Source organism: Dermacentor variabilis, chromosome 5, assembly GCF_050947875.1.
Source record: "Dermacentor variabilis isolate Ectoservices chromosome 5, ASM5094787v1, whole genome shotgun sequence".
NCBI lineage: Eukaryota > Metazoa > Arthropoda > Arachnida > Ixodida > Ixodidae > Dermacentor > Dermacentor variabilis.
Genome location: NC_134572.1, coordinates 55,447,587 through 55,462,957, shown reverse-complemented (window position 1 = coordinate 55,462,957; position 15,371 = coordinate 55,447,587).

Sequence of the window (15,371 nt, the reverse complement as noted above, 5' to 3'; positions counted from 1 at the left end):
GGTACGGGAGAAGCCTTTACTGCTCGAACCTTCTCCGGGTCGGGTTGTACTCTGGAAGCATCAACCTTGATGGCCTAGCATTGTAATCTGTCGGCGCCCGAAGTGGCATTTCGATTAGTTTAATTCGTGCCCAGCCTTGCGGAAGACGTCAAGGATAGCTGCGATGCGCTCAAGGTGCGTCTTAAATGTAGGACAAAACGCAAGGACGTCGTCGAGGTCACAAAGACAAGTTGACCATTTGAAACCTTGAAGCAGAGAGTCGATCGTCCGTTCGAACGTGGCGGGGGCATGTCATAAACCGAACGGCATAACCTTGAAGTGGTAGAGGCCATCTGGAGTGACGAAAGCGGTCTTTTCCTGGTCTTGCTCATCGACGGAAATCTACCAATAACCAGATCGAAGGTCGATGGACGAAAAGTATTTGGCACTGTGAAGAGAATCAAGAGCGTCGTCGGTTCGTGGTAAAGGGTAAACGTCCTTTTTAGTAATTCGGTTTAGGTGGCGGTAATCAACGCAGAAACGCCACGTTCCATCTTTCCTTTTCAGGAGCACGACCGGCTACGCCCATGGACTCGACGAGGGCTCAACAATGTCTCTGGCGAGCATCTTGTTTACTTCCTGCTGAATAACCTGCCGCTCTGCCGTGGACACGCGATACGGTCAGCGATACGGTCAGCATCACCAGTGTTTTTTCGATGCTTAACAAGGGACGTCTCACCAAGTGGTTGATTGTCAATGTCAAATATGTCGCGGTAGGAAAGCAAAAGGCGATATAGGGTGGTTGCTTGGTCAGGTGCGAGGTCCGGAGCGACCATGGGACGTAATGGACCGTCGAGGTTCAAGCATCCTGCGCGTGATAAGGAGGATCTGGAGACGCGTCGGCTGCAAAAGCAGTGACGTGGTCGTCTGTCACTGACCGGAGCGTGCCTTGCTATGCCTGCGTGCTATGCCTTCAGGTAACACTTGCTTCGTCAAGCCAAAATTGATAATGGGGAGACACATCCGATTAGCGGCAAAGGTTACGACGGAGTGTGGCACAGAGATGTCGCGCGCCAGGAGGACATCACGAATGGGTGCGACGACGTAGTCGCCATCAGGCACGGTTGTCGTTGAGGCCAATTCGGCAAAGGTTAGGGCTTTTGGAGGTAAGCCAATAAACGCTGTAGTGTAGAGGGTGTTCGGTTGTTCGGGACGAACGTCTGAAAGACGAGGAAGTTCGAGGCACAGCGTTGAGGGCAGAATGCGTTGTCAGAAAGTCGAGCCCCGAGATTAGGTTATGAGGGCAAGTGGTCGGCACGGTGAACAGGACTGGAACTTGGCGGCCAGCAATTCCTATGCGAGCAGTACACATACCCCTAACGGCAACAGTGACGCCATTGGCGACGCGTACGGCTCGAGTGACGGCAGGTGTAAGAACTTTTTTGAGGCTAGCGCTTTTGAGGTTAGCGCTCATTATGGACACTTGGGCTCTAGTATCAATTAATGCCGTCAACGGATCACCATCTACGTCTACTTCAATTAGGTTCGTGTTGGTGAGGACCGTCAACGGATGATTTGGATAGGACGAAGATAATGCAGTACTACCTCCAGGAGCTGCATGGTCTAGTTTTCCGTCCGGAATGGTCCATAATTGGTCGGCGACGAATAGCGGCATGGCTGGGCGATGGACCGACGGCGCTGAGGTGACGGCGAGCGAGCAGGACGACTGACATCGACGGATACGTCAGAGGTAGGAGGCATACGGCGAGGCGAGTAACGGCGCGGGTCGGCATATGGGCGAGGAGAAGGGGAAAAGGAGCTCGAATACGGCGACCTCCAGGAGGTGCGGCAGTGGCGTGCGACGTGGCCAATGCGGAGCCAACGGAAGCAAATGGGCTTGTTGTCCGGAGTTCACCGTTCGGTAGCCTTGCGGTATCTGGGAGGGGAATACAGATTGCCGTGAGGCGAAGCAGTCGGCCCAGGTCGGGCGTCAGGTCGGGAGACGGAGCAGGCAGCAGGAAAACCTAGGTTTGCAAATTCTTGCCGTAGAACTTCTTGATTGAGAGAGATCGCCGGGGCTGGTTGGTCAATGATGGGTTCAAGTGGGCGTGAATGGAACGGCGCAGGACTTGTATAGACTTGAGTTCGCGGCGAACAATACGTGTGACGTGCTCATTTTAGGGTGGTGAAGCGGTAAGGTCAACGCAAGACGACGTCGCAGCCGTGTTAAAGAGTCGGGAGAACTGTGGAATGACGCGACGGCTTTTGGCGAGCTCAAAGCGACGGCATTCCTTGACAATGACGTCGATGGTGGACACATTGTGGAAGACCAACAAATTGGAGGCGTCGTCCGCGATCCCTTTGAGTACGTGGCCGACTTTGCCAACCTCGGCCATTTTCTCGTCGACTTTCCAGCAAAGAGCGAGGACGTCTTGTATGTACGAAACATACGATTCAATAGAAGACTGAACTCGGGTAGCAAGCTCTTTTCTAGCAGCCAGGTGCCGACCGGTGGGATTTCCAAAGAGGTCGACGAGCTTCTCCTTGAAAGCATCCCAGCTAGAGATCTCGTCCTCGTGTGTCCGGAACCAGACACGAGGAGTTCCGCCCAAGTAGAATAGGACATTGGCTAGCATAATGGAAGGGTCCCAGCGGTTGTTTTGTCTAACACGCTCACACAGTTCGAGCCAGTCCTCGACGCCGACATTATCTCGGCCGGATAATATGCCAGGATCGCGGGGATTGGTAACGGTAACGTACGCTGTTGTCGGGGTCGCAGGAGTGGAAGGAGACGAGGTGTCGTCACCTGGAGCCATGGCGGAAAGCAGGACGGTGCAGCCACTGCGGAGCTCCGTGGCGAGGACGGCGAACGGCACCCTCCACCAAAATGTTACGCGAACAAAGGATTAAGACTGGAGACTATTTACAAAGTATATTTACAAGAGGTAACTGCAGCGCTGGCCAGTTCAGCCGACAGCTCGAGAGCCAGAGCGCGTTCGTCGTCTTCGTCGGGGCGCCCGCGTGCATCGGCCACAAGAAAGAGGCAATATTCATGTATCTATGTGCAAGAAGCGACAATGATCTCGGAAAAGCTGGAAGCGTGGTAGAACCAAATTTGGGTGACTCAGACATTCGAAACGCTCTGAACAGACTGGACTCAGCCGTAGATTTATTTATATTGATGCCTCATTTTGGTTCAGTTCATCTTATAACAGCCTTGTGTCCGATTCCTCTAAGGTAAGTACAATAAGCTGCTACTTATGAATGAGCACAATTTGACTAACATGTCATTCGACAGGACACACAGTTCTTGCTACACGCGCTTCTGTGTTTTGATTTTTTTTTCAGTTCGCATCACTGGATTGACATTGAACGTCTCAAACATAAACAGTCGCTGGGAGTCTGTTTCCGAGCAAATGAGGCGCCCCCATTCGGTCGTTTAGTTTAATAAATCACATTTGTCTATTTACGGACTGCTTTCATTTAAGCGCTTCCACGATGAAGCAGAAACATTTTACACTGCGGCAACATATGGAGTAGGAGCTGCCACTCGAACACAAAAAAAAAAGGCAAAGTAGTTTTCTAAAGGTATCTGTACCTTATTGTACTGCGTGCTGCGATGGGTTTAGCATGTTAAGAAATAATAGGGAGGGGGGAGGGAGTTAGGGGGCATTTATATAGTTTAGAGAAATTCCGACATAAAGCATTCTAAAAAGAAACGGAGTGAGTTAACAACTGTTCGAACTGCGTCATGTATCACTGTTTTTCCCTTCTGACCGCTCCCATGAGACGAAAAAAATGCCTTGAATTGGTTAGATTTAAAGTCGTTGAAAAATAGATATAAATTGAGCGAACTAAAACTTCGTGCTTTTTTGAACCATAACTGCAATAAAGCCGCCCATGCTGTAATATGTAGAATGGGGTGTGCTATATATATTATCTAATCATCAAAAGCAAGTCATGCCACTTTTGAGGGTTTCTTGCATGGTGCACACCTTCTGTTTCTACTTATGAACGCTGCCCAGACGTTGTTTTGGTTTTAGGGACACAACTCAGAGAGGTGCTCACCTTGCTACAGTTCAGAACGATTGCGTGTAACGTTTACGACATACGGAAGATGGAAAATTAGCTGTAACGTAACGTAACGTAACGTAACGTACCGTAACGTAACGTAACATAACGTAACATAAACGAACAAAAAGAAAGAAAGAAAGATTGAAAGGAACAAGGCCCGTCCTCTAAGTAAATGCAACCTTAGGCATGAAAAATTTTGATTATAAAATTGCATCATTCATATTGCTTTACTTCATAACATTAATTGTCACTCACGGAAGCGTAAGATTGCTGCGAACGCCGGAGTGTGCATGCCCTACAGCGTGAGGGACGCGCTATGCTTTTTAATACCTGACAACAGGGGATGAATGGCTTCTGGGGCTGACTGCGAGGAAAGCCTCTGTACGAAGACTTCACTAAGCCTGCTCGACACCGTTCGAAAGCTTTTCACTCTGAGAACTTGGTCAGGTCAAAGCTAGGAAACAAATATTAAGGATATACTACACGAAGCGGCAATTAACCTTATCGTGCACGTCTTTCTTTCTTTTTTTATTTCTGCGGCAGTAAAGATACTATGGGGGTCATCATTTACTGGACTCAGTCGTGGCGCTTAAAAATAACACCGAGTCAACAGACAGCCAAGGTCTAATCATATTCAGCGGACGTCAGGCCCACTCTGACTCAGGGCGGGCTTGACATTAGTTTTGTTTGACTTATAAGGTCGCTACGACCTTTCTTATTGGCTCAAAAAGCCTACATGGCGGCAATCGACAATGCACAGAGCGTCACTCCATGTGGGCGTTCAAAGCGCGTGCCCTCTGCTATTCTGGCCGTACCGCACCATTACTGAGGCACCAGTATCCGCAGCGGCCCTCGGAGAGGCGTGCCACTGATACGAAAACAGAGCGCGCGCGCAGCTCGCCTTCTCCTCCCTGGCGAGCAGGCTGACGCAGCTGTTGTGGTAGTGCCGGACGGCTTCGACCGCGTACTCGGGCCCCAGAACGGCAGTGGCCGGCCGGTTGGGACGAGATGCGAGCGCTGCCTGCTGCACGAGCCGCTCCCAGGAGCGGGCCACGTCCTCGGCGAAGGTGCGGGCACCGTGCGGCGAGCTCCAGTTGTGGCACACGTACTCGTACAGGTCCCGGCACGGGTCCAGCTGGCTGCCCGGCGATGCGCGGCCTTCCATGACGCCGTCGTGAGGACCCGTGACCAACAGGGGACCACGCGAGGGACCGAGCTTCAGAGAGGAGACAGGCACCGTGTAATATATGTAGGCAACAGTAAGTAAACGTCTTTTCGGATTCTTTCTTCCTTTCTTTTATGTCGTTTGTAGCTAGAAATGATGTGGCAATTTCTGTGGCCAGCATTTACGAATTGGGATAATGATTCATTAAACGGCTAGTTTGTCTGCATGTCGTACGTAGTGCACAAAGCATTTATTTGCACCGATTTATACCTGAAGAAGGCAAGCGCACAAGAGGCGCCAGAAGTGAAGGCCAGGAAGCGTCAACGCCCATGACGACCACTCCATCAAAACGGGCATGGTTTCTATGTGAGATCCCAGTTTTTCGCGAGTAAGTAATCACAGACTATAATTTAAAAAAATGGCCGGAGGTAATAGACTCTCAGCGCCTAGCTCAACCTATCGTGTACCTGAGCTGCGCCGCTTCCCAGGCCGAAAAACCGTTCCAAACTGTGCCCGAAGTTTGAGGAATGGGAGTGCGTGAACAAGAAACAAATTTGGAGGCCTTTGTGCGCAGACAAATGTATTTTGGAAGAAAACTGCAATTTCAATGGTAATTTTCCAGGAGTTCTGGAAATTTCGAAAAGTTCGCTGCCAGCTAAGTAAAACTACGTGGAGCCAAATAATCAGAAACGTGTTCCAAAATAACACAGACGCAAATTTAAGGGCTAAAGCATAAGCATAAGCTTGCTCGTAACAAGTTCGTTCGAGTCATGGACGAGAGGGGAACGTTGGTTCAATTTCGGAGCGTGACGTGCAGTTACTTCGCGACAACTTGGCTAAATTTACTATTCGCCACAAAACAGGCACGTAACCAGGGGGAGGCCCGGGGGGGGTGGGGGTGGCGCGCCCCCCTCCGAAATTAATTTGCATATCCCCCTACTCCCCGCCCACGCCACCACTCCTGACACACATTCCTAAAGCGCCGCCAAATCGATCTTCAGACTTGACAGCTATTCAGCGATCAACATTCTGCTGTTTTTTCTTTCGCTCCTTTTGGATGGCGGTAGTTATCGGCTTCTCCTGGGGCGTGAAGGCCAGTTTTCTCATTGATTTGGTGCCCTCGCTATTAACTCGACATGCGTTAAGTTGTCGTCATGTGTTCGACGGTCGCGCGCATCGCTGTTGTTTCATTAGTTCAACTTTTTTTTTTTAGATTAACCCAGGGACCAGGAAGGGGATTGGGTTCGTAGTCAGCTGGTCTGTATGCTCGTGCGATGAGCTGCGACCGGAGAAAACGCCAGTTGCGTTTAACTTTTCATTTTGCTTCATTATTTCCCCTAGTGACGGCTCGCCCCGACGCTGGCAGATCCTGGGAACCATACACCCGCGATATGAGTTGGTTAAGGGGGAAAACTAAAGAATGCGAAACAGCGTCTATCATCAAACCTTGCAATAACTGTTAAACCCATAAGCAACATGTATGTCATCCGTTACCTTGTCTGGTTTTTCCTTAATTGTACAGCACTTTTCGTGCAAAAGTGGCAGTTGAAAACAAAAGTCGCAAGGAGTTAAGAAATTAAGCGATCTACTAAAGGAGAGAGCGGAGGCAACAGCCAAACAGGAATGGAAAGCGAAAATTCCGGAATTTAACCGTTGTTTGTGAAAATATTTATGGATCAACATCTTTTTATTTAACAAGAAAGTCGAGAAAATAGCGCCGGAAGGGGAGAATAATTCCGTGTAATGTGAATGACGCTCCCACAGCTATCAGTCGAGCCACCTTCTCTGCTGTGCTTATGTGGGTCTTTTTCTAACCTCCCGCGGTGGGCGCAGTATACGTCTAGAACCGCAGCGTCCTGCGCTCTACGTGGTTGTATGGGACTGGTGGCCACGCATCGTTACGCAACTTCCCAAATAACAATACGAGTTGGTTTTGGCACTTGACTTTGTAGAGCAGTAAACGAGGGATCCAAAAGAACTGTGATTGTTCCGCAAATATACATTTCTCTATAACTCTTCCAGTGCTGATTCAAAAAACGCTACTAGAAATCTCTATTTTACACATTCGCTTGTTTACCTGTTCTTGGCAGTGTTCTTCCTGCGCTTCTTTCCAGCGATAGTCCATTTGATTTGGTTCCTTGTTCGCCAAGTAAAGGAGAGGTGTATCTCACAGGCGTATACCTGTGAGATACACCTTATTTCATTTCTCTGTTGCAGGTTTACGCGTGTTTATGGCGAATGGCGGGCATTATTCGCATTTGTTCTAGTAAAGGTACCCCTCCGTCATTTGCATAGAAAGGTTGCCTTGGGTTGCCCCCCCCCCTCCCCCGCCTTCGAAAAACATCCTAGGTGCATGCCTGCCACATGCAGTACGTCACTGCTTGTTTCATCGCATGAATTTCGAGTAATAAAGACTACGGTATACAGCGTAGGGGCGGAGCGGTCAAGGTCCACGTTTAATGTGTCTAATTCCTGAGTAGAGAGGTTCGTAACTGAGTGTAAAAAAAAATTATGGGGTTTTACGTGCCAAAACCACTTTCTGATTATGAGGCACGCCGTAGTGGAGGACTCCGGAAATTTCGACCACCTGGGGTTCTTTAACGAGCACCTAAATCTAAGTACACGGGTGTTTCATTTCGCCCCCATCGAAATGCGGCCGCCGTGGCCACATTTGATTTTGACCTCGTGCTTAGCAGCCCAGCACCATAGCCACTGAGCAACCACGGCGGGTATCTGAGTGTAAACTGAGCATGCCATGCTTGTAATAAAATAGAACATAAATAACAAGTTGCATAGGATTAGGGGAGGAGAAAAAATATTGTATAGTGAGGTGGATTTGGAACATTCCCTGTTTCTTCTGTTTCGCTGTACAACATAGATGCAGAACGTAATTGATTGATTGATTGATTGATTGATTGATTGATTGATTGATTGATTGATTGATTGATTGATTCTTTGATTTATTTATTGATTGATTGGTCGATTTATTTTTCTTTATTTTAACATCTCGAAGGAAACCTCGCGCATGAGAGATGCCGTGGCATGGAGCTACGACTAATTTTGATCGTCAGACGCGTTGACAAAAATAACGCAAGTGGCCGAGTGATAACTCGCCTGCTGCTTGATTACCGGTGCTGAAAGAAAAATTGTGGCGCCCGCCTATTATTCCGCGTATAACTTCACCGTTATGGAAAGTGAGGTTGCTCGAGTGTATCAGTCCCACTTGCGTGGGAACGACGTAGCGATGATTTTTACGCTTATCGAAGTTAATAATCGGGGATATTTGTATCAGTTGTTGCGTGTGGTAACGCTGTGTTCTTGCTGCAGGTGGTGTTAGCCTGCAAGTCGTCATTGCCAGCAATCGTTTGCCTGTCATTGCCGGCAACTGGCTATCCAGCGCTGGCGATAGAGTTTGTTAATTGGGCTCGCCTCGCCGGAAATGTGTGCATGAGGAGCTGTCATGACACGGGCACACCTTGTGCCGCTGAGGCCTAATGAAGCTCACACACAGTCTTATCTCACCTATTCAAGTCTCTGTCACAGTTTTTTGCAGGTTCACGACAGGGCAAGTCTTTCCACCGCTTTTCCGCATCCTAAATAAATAGTGCTAAGTGATTCCCGGTCTCATCAGCGTGCCACCGGATTCCCGGTGGCACGCTGATGGAACTGCGGGCGGCGGCTGTTGCGTGCTTTTAATTTAATTACGGGGTTTTAAGCGCCAAAACCACTTTCTTATTATGAGGCACGCCGTAGTGAGAGACTCCGGAAATTTAGACCACCTGGGGTTCTTTAACGTGCACCTAAATCTAAGTACACTGGTGTTTTCGCCCCCATCGAAATGCTGCCGCCGTGATTTGATCCCGCGACCTCGTGCTTAGCAGCCCAACACCATAGCCACTAAGCAACCGCGGCGGGTATTGCCTGCTTGCACTCGCTTCACAAGGCCTTCAATGGCGGCGGGTCCGTGGCGGTCCCTGATGTGCGGTGCGGCTGTGCGACCCTCGTGCTAATCAGTAAAACGCCATAGCAACTGCGACTCCACCGCAAGGTATAGACGCAAAGCAAAGTTGGGAAGTAGATGTGCAGGCGTGCCTTGTGAGCACTTACCGGGTATCCACTGCGTAGCGAACACCAGAAGAGAAAGGCGCCGAGCAGGAGAAACACAACGGTGAAACCCAACCAGAAGCGCCTGGGAGAATTGATAGGTAAAGTGGAGCGCTGGCTTTCGTCGGCCGCTGAACGCCCATTCAGAAGAACGGGCCACATTACAGGAGTTAGCCGTCTTCGCTACCTTCTTCTTCGAAATGGCATCACAGCTCGTGCTGCTTTTGGCGATGGCGTTCCCGAGCAGTGCTACTTTGCCTACCCACAACTACAGATTCGCCAAATAGCGGACGATATACAAAATAAAGAAAGCAGAAACGCTTTCAAATGGTAAAGCAAGATAAATACTCAAAACATAATAATAAAACGAAGAGCAGTATAGCATAAAATTCGCACGCATAAGGAAAGACCGCAGATGAAGCTATATTTGCGCATTCTTTTGCGAACGTAGTGACAGCGCTATTGACCATGCTTGGCGTATAACCATAAAAAATGACACTGTGAGGAACCGGCTGATGCCAAAAATTTTGCTTCGTGCAGTTGTTATAAATGGAGTGAATATCTCCGCCGGTTCGCAAGGATTTTGAACTGTTCTCAAAGACTATAAATATTTTATGCAGATCGAACACACACCTTAGAATCTGTGGGAAGCAAAGTTTTTTGTGGAGTGGTTAATTAAATGCTGTAAATTTGCCCATGTCATTCCTGCATCTATGGCGCAAAGGTAACTGCCACACGCATGCATGGGCTCTCGCGCATCTGTGCTACGCAAGGTGACACAAGACGCGGGGCTCAGACGGTCATTAGGAGTGTTCTTGGACTACCAAGGCACACCAATGTTGCTGCAACGCTGCCTGCAAGCATCTGGAAGGACTATGGTGGCAAGGCTTCCGAGCCGATTTCAGAGTTCGCTTAGGAATATCCCAAATGATTTCGCCGTCTAGTGGGTAAAGCATCGCGCGCTGCTGTGCTGAAGGACCGAGGTTCGATCCCACCATCGGGTTGGTAGTTCAATGTTTTGTCTTTTTTTAAAGTGTTAGCTATTTGGCAGAACAGCAACAGCACTTATCAGTCATGGTCACAAAAATCCGGGCAGGTTCGCGTAGAAACATTCGCTTTGAAACTAAGCTCAGTTGCTGGGCTTCGAACAAGCACTCGTAGACTTCGAGCCGAGCGCTCTATCCACCACTTCACGTAGAGGGAAGGAAATTTGCTGAACATGTCTGTTCTCGACAGAGCAGATTCCACGAGCTGCGCAGAACCGTGCGCAAAGGGAAAGAAAGCGCTTCGGCATGGTGGGTGTGATAAATAAATAAATAAATAAATAAATAAATAAATAAATAAATAAATAGGGTCAACGAAAAAGAAGCACCACGCCAGCCATTCTTCGAGCAGCTAGGTCACGTACGTGCGACGTGCCTTTCTGTCACAGCGGAAGCCACGGATAGGGAGCAGGCCGTCCGCGCTGGGTAAAGTGAGGAACTTTAGGGCAACGTAGCGTCACGAAGAAAGAAGAAATTCGCCGGCGGGTGCATACTTCAGGAAGTTCGTACTTCACCAATAACGCGTTTTGGGTCATGTGCGGTGTGTTTCATCGATCGCGGCTGCAGAACAGCGTCAGACCGCCTAAGGTGAGTTAAGATCACGAGGCGACGTCTAAACATATTGAGAAATTGCGGGGCACTAATAACTGCTGTTTGCAGTAGGATTGCGTTATTGAACTATAGAGACACCAGAGTCTGCCAGTGTTCTCATTCGCGACACCAGCGATATCTAGCCGGAGCCAGCGGATCCCCAATCGTATAGTGATCACACGTAGGAGAGGACGCACCTGGTTCCGGCATCTGGCCCCGCATGATTTCACGACTTTCACGGAGTCTGAATCCCTCTAGCAAATTCGTGGCACCGATTACGCGTAAAAGAGGGGGGAGATAAGCCAGCAGTTATTTCTCGGTCGCAAAGTGCGCTGCTGGTGACATGGGAAAGCCTGAATTTCCGGCGGCTTGTCGGCGCGTCATTTCCGTTTCCCGCGGTCTGTGTAGGTGGTAGCCCTTTTTTTTTTTACTTTGCCGTGAGTTATGAGTTTCTTACAGGCCTATGTTTTGTTGCCCCGTAACCTTTGTCATTTTGAAGCATGATCAAGCGCGCTCGCGTGCGTCGCATACGACCGCTATCTTTTACTTTTGCGCTGTTGACTTTTACTCTTCTTATTTTCTGAAGCTTGAACTTCAGTTCGGTGCACTTATATTTAGTATACGGCCCACTGCAGAAGCGTAAAGACACTTTCTTTCGTTAGGTATTTTTATGTTTCTGACATGTCCCAACGTATCAGAGAAGGAAGAAAACAAAAATCGCACTGTATATTTACACCTTAGGACTGAGCCCGAAATGTTTGCTCTTGAAAGCATGGGAGAAAGGTCGGAGAAAGAAAAACTGCTAGAAGAACAGAAAGCTTTGACGCAACTTGAGGTTAAACTGGAGGTTCCACGTGAGCACAAGGGAGTGGAAAGAAACTTCTAAAGGTGGCATGTTAAACCTGTGAAAAATGTCATTGTGCATACGAACCTGAACGACGTACCTCGAAGGAACAGCAAAAGTCACGAATAGTATGCAAAATTCTGACGTGACTCTGTAATAACAGAGCTCGCGGTGATTTGCCGTGAGAAAGACCTTAAATTTACTGAGATACGTATGCATGAATATATCTCGCCTTGTGGAATAGAGGGTATAGTTCGCACACTTTGTGTCACCACGTAACTTTTTCTGTTAAATCAGTAGTCCGAACATGTTCGCAAACAATGAAAACAGTGCATGTGTAAACGTGTTTGTAGTAGGAAAGGAAAACGCTTTCATTCATCTAATATACGCTATGAAAAATGAACTATGATAGTGATGTTACGTTGGGCACAGAGTTGCTTTAACACATAGGTCGAGGGCATTTTAGCCTGACAGAAAACGCATCAATACCACATGAATATTAGTGAAGGCAAAATGTTGACAATATGCAGCTCCCCTAATTCCTCAGATGTTTCTTCTGCAAAGACCGCTATACTAGAACGCATGTATGTCGGGCAAATGGAATAAGTCCGTATAACCACTGCAAATCTCCTCTCTACATTAGTGAACTTAGAATTAAATATTATGATTAGTCTACGAACTAAGAAAGGCAACGTATTCAGCTTACTCAAAAGAGACTAGCACGGCATTGCCAAAACTTTCGTTAAACCACGTGACTGGCCGCTCAAGGCACTTTGCATGTATACACGGGCTGCTTTGATGCTCGGAAAAACATTCGGAAAAGCTGTATCGGGAGTTTTTCACGTTGCTGTAGAATTTTCTCGTGGTCACTTTTAATGTAATTTTAATATTTGAGAAATCAATTAATTAATTAGAACTAATTATCTAATTAGGCGATAATAAATGAACATAATCAGAGTATCTCCAAGGGACGCGAACAGCATTACCTTGGTTCTGTCTAGCTACGTCGCATTTGCATATATTTAAATATTGGTGCATGATAGTTGGGCGACCCTGTATACACATATGCAAAAATTGCGGAATGTTCACAATGAGTTAACTCGTCAGCGGCACTAGAGGACGCTTGTTGTGATGAGTAGTTAGCTTGTGATCTTCAGTTAAGGTACTAACAAGTAATAGTATTAATTTAAGTAATTAAGTAAAACGTTGAAACACTCGTGGGTTCTTCCGTGGGTTGAAAACGGCATCTCGTCAATACCCGTTGGCATAGAGAATTTCACCTTTCGTTTTAAACAGGCTCACTGCCACTTAGTTGGTACGACGCGCGTAGTTTATGCTTGCTCTTGAGGGATGTGATTACAGAATAATGGAGATGGCTTCGTTAAGTGTGGAAAGCGCGCCGCGGTCCGTTACTGTGTATTGGGTGCACGTTAAACATCCCCGGGTGGTCAAAATTAAATGTAAGTCCCCCCCTCCCCCTCCTTACGGTGTACCTCATAATCACAACGTGGTTTAGGCAACTAAAACTATATAATTTAATTAATTTTGGTCGATTACTCCTGAATACCATGTGTTTTCTTTTTACTAACTGCGCCAATCTCTTTTTAAAAGTTGCCTGTGGCTGAGAGCACAACTCTAAACCTTGAACTAAACTACACGTAAATTACACGATGACGTGACCATTGCTTTTACGAGACATCAAAGTGCTTAATTTTACAATTAACGTATTCACACTAATTAGCTCCTTAATTTATTTATGGCACATATTTCAACCTACGAATCGTAGCCGGTGGGTTCGCAAGGCGTATCCCCCTGGAACGAATTCTCAGGACTATACCAATTTCGAGATATTGATTTTCAATGTGTCCGACGAAATACATTGGCGTTCCAGTTACTTTTGTGCTTGAATGCATAAAACAGCGTCTTCTTTTATTAAAAAAAAGTAAGTGTAACAACAGTTCATACTTATCACAAGTTTGACGGAGCATATCTCGAAGCCGGTGCCATCCTCAGAATTGGTTCCAAGTGTAGCGCCTCGCAAACTCACCAGCTACAATTCGCAGATTGAAATATGTGCGGTAAAATCAATAATAGTGCAGATAATTAGTACAAATATGTTAATTATTCACTTAGACATATTAATTACTCGTACAGGTAATGACCGCCTCATCTAGTAATTTACCTCAAGGGCCAGAATTGAGCTATATATGCCACAGGCAATGTTTAAATATTTTGTGCAGCCAAAGAAAAAAAAAACACCGTATATAGTAAATATGTCGCTGCGGGAGTACGCGCCAAAGTCATTCAATATCTCGAATTGTAGGATGAAAATAGTGGGCAATTAACTTTCTTATTTCACAAAATAGTGTCTTTTTGGCAACTTTCCTTCTTTTTCGCGGCTCTATCTGCGAAAAAGAAAGCTTTTCTGAAACCGAGGCAACTACTGGCTTCAGAAATAGCGGCTTTACAAAAAATGTTCCGATGTACCCGCGCGTTTCTTCATCGTCACTGCGTGTCTTTCGATTAAGCCAGCAGTTCCCCTAACCAACGCGTTTCACAGCTTTCTACACCCTGTCAAGTACACTTGTGAGCAGGAGAGCAGTAGCGGCATACTACATAAGAACATAGTTTTCTCGTATACTTCATTCTACTGTCCGGCTTCGCTTGCTCGCCGTTTCTCCTATTGCGCTCGTCGAGCGCTGTTTAAGTAAATAAATTAAAAGAGGTGTTTCTACCAACCGCGCACAGGCGTACAAAGAACCGCATAAATGGCTGTCGAAGCCGCCTGCCAAAATGTTCACGGCTATTCACCCGAGCGCTTTGAGGATTTCATCCGCTAACTGCAGCTGCGGCCGGGTGCTCGCTGAGCATGGTTGCTAACGAAAGGGAAAAGCGTCCCGCCTGGTTAAAACCACTCGAACATGTATAGCCTGCTGCAAAAAAAATGTAAACGACAGTCAGCCATTGTCGGCAATGCACAGCTGGCCTTTCACTTTTTTGCGGTATAGCGTACACCGACGCGAAAAATGTCTCTGTGGCTTTTTTTTGTTTTGTTTTAGACGTGAACGCGGGCTGTAAGAAAAGGAAGCGGCCTGCCCGATGTAAAGGTTCTGCAGTAGTCTGAACTAAGGGGCGAACGCTTCAGCGAAACTGGTTGAAGCTAAAAAAAAAAAATGTCACCTGGCTTTGGCGATGTCACAGCGGGCGCATTTTTTTCTCTTCTATCTAGGGATGGCGTTTCAGGACACCTTATTATGCATGCATATTATAGAATAATGGCGACGAAAGTTGGATTTAGCAAGAACTGTCGCGATACGAGCGGCGTTTTTCTACAGACTGGCACCCGTTGCTCGAGTTAGTGCGAGTGTCTCGCTGACATAGCGTTGATTGGTCAGTTGAGTAACCAACTTATTTTATCATCAATGGTATCGTCGCGAACGTGAATGGGTACGTTATAAACAATAAAAATAACGATCTAACGAACCATAAAAGTGTCCGCCGCCTTTGCAAGCACTTTCTCTCCGATTCTTCAGCGCACGGTTACTCTTGTCAGACTGCGAAGATTGAGATA